General features: G+C 39.2%; 1 protein-coding gene across 3 annotated transcripts in view; it reads left to right on the forward strand.

The window, feature by feature from the left end:
- Nucleotides 1–5,338: 5,338 nt before the first annotated feature.
- Nucleotides 5,339–5,657, forward strand: part of LOC144957744 (uncharacterized) — a 7,574-nt gene continuing 7,255 nt past the window's right edge. Inside the window, exon 1 of one of the 3 annotated variants that reach the window (XM_078889141.1) lies at nt 5,339–5,657. This exon is cut by the window's right edge and continues 36 nt beyond it. The gene's annotated coding sequence lies outside the window, so the exon portion shown is untranslated. The other 2 variants (XM_078889140.1, XM_078889142.1) reach the window with 2 other exon arrangements.

A 5,657-nucleotide genomic window follows, 5' to 3' on the forward strand; every position in this document is an offset into this window, starting at 1 on the left:
GATGTACAATTAAAAGGACTAAAGGAAAAAGTAAGACATAGGGGAAACAGATGTAGATTCCAAGAGCACACTATCAGTGTAATTAGTTTGAGAACACCCGAAAGTCTCACCCAGACACCAGCACAGGTCCCAACTAAGAGGAATACACTCAAATGTTTACAAATTGTATATAACACGTAAACAAAACATAATACAGTTCATAACAGAGAGATGATTTATAAGGGGAAAAAATATCATCTCCCAAAGCTAAGTATACATCTGACTGTTTCCCTCTCAGCCAGGACATCCGACCAGGGCCAGGACAAAACCAAGTAATCTCATTCCAAGACAAAGACAGAAAGCCGATGGAAAACAGATATAGGGGGATAGATGAGACAATAAGTACCTCCATGCCCACTATGGGAGGTCAGGAACCCCACCCAGTGGATGCAAGAACAATGGTCGGAAGTTCTGTTTAGTGATGAAACAACTTTCGAAGTGAATTCTTCGGACAGGAGACGACTGTGCTATCGTCGAGAAAACGAGCGTTCTACTGAAATACGAACGAAAGAGTGAAAATGGAAAGGCTTCGTATGGGAACAAAACACTTAGCCGCAGTATCTATTTTGTTCCCATACGAAACCTTTCCATTTTCACTCTTTCGTTAGTATTTTACGATCACCGGCTTCAGGCAGCCCTTGCCGTGTTCTAATGAAAACAATGTTCAAAAAATTCTAAAAATTGAGAATACGGTGTGGATACCGCATGGGGGGGTGGGTATTTTTGGCAATCAGAAAGCACCTCCCATCAAAGTTACCGGACGTCTCCGAGCACAAGATTACATTGATGAGGAAATCCTTTCAATGTGAGTCATTTGCATTCCTGTCTTTGAAATCAACGACCATGATATTGACTTGTCTATGCAGGACAACGCCCCACCGCATAGGGCCAAAATCACTTTATAATTTCTGTAATTGAGCTGTTATATAGAGCAATATCCACTAAACGTGCTCGAAGCGTTTTACAAGGGGTCATAACCAACAGCAACACGTAACATGTAGAATGAGACATATTCTTTAAGAGCGATATTACAAAAAAAAAAGATTTCGGACAGAAACAACGCTGTTAACGGCCTGGTACTCAATTTACACCTGAGTACGGTGAGAGAATATGAGGAAAGAACCTTTTCTAAGGACTCAAATATACGCCGAGCGAGGCTCGAACCCAAGACCTTCCGACCCGAAAGCGAGTGTCATACCACAAGACCACATAACAGCACAATATATCGAAATGCATTTGTATAGCCATTTTCTTTTTCCTTGAAAATGAAATATACATTTCTCTATCCATTTTAGGAAGTTCGTGACAAGAGATTTTTTTTTAAGTCTCAGACCAGCCAGAGAATACGCAAATCAATAACTACGATTAATCGATACCGGTGCGATATTTGATAAAACTGTTTACTTTCCTTCGTCTTTCGTGACATTCGATACAACAATATCGATACAACAAATGATAAGGCACGTATTCTTCTATTTATTTTCATTTTCTGGTAGGATTCGTTATCTCTCAAATAACAATAGTATAAATATTTAATAAAAGGCACGATACTGCGGCTAAGTGGTCTAGTGGTATGACACTCGCCTTCGGATCAGGTATTGGGTCCGAGTACCGAGCGGCGCATAGTTGAGTCCTTGGAAAAGGTTCTTAAGTCACATTCTCTCACTGTATTCAGGTGTAAAATGAGTACCTGTCCGTTAACAGCGCTGTCTCTGTCTGGAAAGAAAATGTAATATCGCCTTACAGACGCCATGTCTCGTTCCACATGCTACGTGTTGCTTTTGGCTTGGGACACCCTGTAAAAAGCTTTCATCACATTTAGTGGATATTGCGCTATATAAAAGCACAAGTAAAAAAACGTTTACTTCTCATTATATTCTCTCTAATAGGCTATAACTATAAACTGTTAAGTTTACAAATAGTCTTGTGTATTTTTACAATAATTGATATGGCGGTCAGATATTATGATGTGTATTTTACTTACGCACATACCATCAATAGTAAATGCTATAGAAGGAAGAAAATTAACATCACTCAGTTCTTTGGGGTTTTTTTTTTTGTTTTGTTTTGTTTTGTTTTGTTTTTGTTTTTTGTTTTTTTGTTTATTTTTCTGTTTGTTTATTTTTTCAAGAAAAAAAAAAACTTTTAAAAAACAAACTTGAGTTTTTATATAGCGCAATATCCACTAAATGTGCTCAAAGCGCTTTACAAGGGGTCCTTGACCAACAGCAACACGTAACAATCTAGAACGAGACATGACGCCTGTTATGCGATATGACAATTTTTCGGACAGAGACAACGCTGTTAACGGCCAGGTACTCATTTTACACCTGAGTACGCTGAGAGAATGTGAGTAAAGAGCCTTTTCCAGGGACTCAACTATGCGCCGAGCGAGGCTCGAACCCAGGACATTCCGATCCGAAAGCGAGTGTCATACCACTAGACCACATAGCCGCACATAAAAAAAGAAAGATAACTATAAGAAAATAAACAACATTCTCAGTGGAAGTAGACTGATGTTTTGGGATGGCTTTGTTTGTTTTTTGTTTTCTTGTATTTTTCTTTCTTGCTTTGTCTCTGCATTGTTTCATAGACACTTGTTCAGATCTTTATCACGCTTTTAGTCTTATCTGTTATCTTACACGGACCATTATCTTGACAATATATATATTTGTTTGCTATCTTTAAATCACATGTTAAGTAGTCATTCAGAGTCATTAGGCTTATGGAGCTGGAGTTTATCAATGTTTAGTGAAACGAACAATAGTAGATGGTATGAGAAGCAAGATAGGTTTGGTTTGTGTTGTGTGTCGTGTTGTGTTGTGTGTATGCGTGTGTGTGTGTGTGTGTGTGTGTGTGTGTGTAAATGATTAAGTTTCAGCCAAAGTACTTTGTAATGTAAGCGCTTAGAGTCTAGTGTCTCGGAGTTATAGCGCTATATAAGTTTTCAGCATTATTATTATTATTATTAATAGCAATTGCTTGCTTTCATTTGGATAGGACGTCAGTCTATCCCAACGTAATTTCCACCAGATCTTACAGACCGAAACCTCGGTCCTTCTGCGTGTGAAGCGAGTGCTTTACCAACTGAGCTAATGGAAATTGTACGTTCTGGATTACTGGGAATTCAAATTATCTCAAAGATAAAGGCAGGCCTTGCTAACTACTTCAGATTGCAAACTTGACTCGAACGGCACCTCAAGTCAAAAAACAGTTCGATCGCCTCGCTTGCGAACGACAAATGGTTGATTCTCTCGATCGATTTCACAAGCAAACGCTTTGAATGATACCGAGTGGTACGTTAATAAATTAAATTATTGTTGCTATGCGGTAAGCCAAAAAAATACGCACAACATCCGCCAGTCAGATATAGATAGTATGCACTTGGCTAAGAAGCTCATAACATTGCCATCCGGAAGTATAACGGACCAACACACAAAACTGTATTTATAGTCAGGTTAATACAGTTCAGTGAGCATTACTCATAAACGCGGATGGCAAAAAACAATAACAAAGACCAGAGTGACGTCATCTTCAATCTATCTATAACGTGCCATGCAACACACAAAACTCTTGTGTGACATTGAACGTTCACAGTCTGTCTGATTGACAGAAATTATTGAAAACTTCTCCAAAAAAATGGCTGGCTAAATAAAAACAATATCAAAGAGTTGAATGGCGTCAAAATCGTTCATTCTATAGATAGTTCGAAGATGAAGTCACTCTGGTCTTTGTTATTGTTTTTTTTTTTGCCATCCGCGTTTATGAGTAATGCTCACTAAACTGTATTAACCAGACTATAAACGTTCATGGATACACACAGTTTTGTGTGTTGGTCCGTTATACTTCCGGATAGCAATGTTGTGAGCTTCTTAGCCAAGCGCATACTATCTATACCAAGAACTTGAGTGAGGTGCAAACGAGAAGATTATAGGCGTCGACGGCAAATTTTAAAAGTTTTACTTTAAGAGGTCCATCTTTACTCCCAAGCCCCTCCCCCCCCCCTCCTCACCCCAACCCCCCCATCCCCCCGCCCTACGTCTAGAATTATACAGGAAATGTGACCAACCGACGCAAAACTGTATTGTGTCATCATGACCTCGGCGCTGGAAAATGAATTTATAACCACGAATCTTACAGTTGAGAACAATTTCCTATGCATTTTGGTGGAGACTAAACACTAAACTCGTACATAACCCAAAGACCACAGGTTCGTATCTCTTTTCATTTTCATAGTAAATTAACATTTCATATTCCCATTCATTCCTACAAAAGACTGTTTTCTAATTGAGTGCCAAATTTGAGTTTTTAGTTGAAGAAGAAATATACCGTGCAGCCCTTTAGAGTAATGGTTGACAAGGAATTGGGGCACGTCTTTTAATCATCGCCAAATCACATCTTGTATCATAGAAATAAAATTACTCGCTTAACCCTCTCCATACCAACTATAGGGAATGAGATTAGCGGAAGAGTAGCGTCCCTTGATTGGACGTCACCTTATAGAGAGAACGTCAACATGGTTTTGCGCATGCGTCTCTCTCGTCCTCGCTTTCGGTGAAGTGTCTCATGCCGCTTTCACCGGAAGCGAGGACGAGAGACGCATGCGCAAAACCAATATGACGTTCTCTCTCTAATATCTTATCAGCCGGTGACGTCCAATCAAGGGACGCTACTCTTCCGCTAATCTCATTCCCTATAGGAAAATCATCACATTCGTTACGATACAACCAATATTTTTCGTATTCAAATTCCTTTCGTACATCATAGAATTTAAAGGAAATGAACAGTGTAGTAGAGTCACCGCCTAGTGAAAAAAAGTGTGACGTGGAGCATGTTTTGCTAAAGAAATTGTGTATCGCAATAATTTTACTGCTACTATGTCTGAGTGATAAAAAATCTATTTTTGTGTTAGTTGGGTGTGAAGTTTTGGGCAAAATCCTGAAAATGGCTGGTAAGGAGAGGGTTAAAAACTTGTGTTTTTGAATTAGTGCCTGACAAAGTAGGGAGATAATTACAAGGAAAAAACAAAAACACACCCCCTGAATTTTAAAAATTATGTATATTGTGTCGTAACTAAAGTGACGATTTTGCTGTAGGTGGTAAGGAGAGGGTTAAATTTAAATAACCGCTTCCAACCGCAAATACGGAGTTGGGAAAGCAAATGTTATTAATTTGAATATTTTGACGAGTCCGTCCGTTCGTTCTAACCCAAAAGTAAGGAGATAAGTAGTTGGCAGTGGGTGGAGGGAGGGGGGGGAGGGGGGGAGGGGGCGACATAGATAAATTCACGGGCATTGTCAGTGCACAACGGGTTGGGGTGCGGGGGTTGAAGATATTAGGGCCGGTCTTAGTTCAAAATTATCTTGATAACATACATTCTAACAATCTGTAACGGTTGTTCGTCTAAAAATTTGATTCAGCTTGTCAAACTTTCGTCTTCATAGTTCATTGGTCACGGAGAGTATTTCTTGGAACTGCCTTGTCCTTGTGTCTATGAGAGACACAACTTTCGATTTTCTTGGAGGCGTGTCTAGAATGTGTCTATAATATTAAGTATAAGAAAAACTCTATTGAGCATTTCTTCACGACACCGATATAATAATAATATTAGAAGGGAT

The sequence above is a fragment of the Berghia stephanieae genome, chromosome 12, assembly GCF_034508935.2.
Source record: "Berghia stephanieae isolate SIO BIC M18660-M18661 chromosome 12, UCSD_Bste_1.3, whole genome shotgun sequence".
Taxonomy (NCBI): Eukaryota; Metazoa; Mollusca; class Gastropoda; order Nudibranchia; family Aeolidiidae; genus Berghia; species Berghia stephanieae.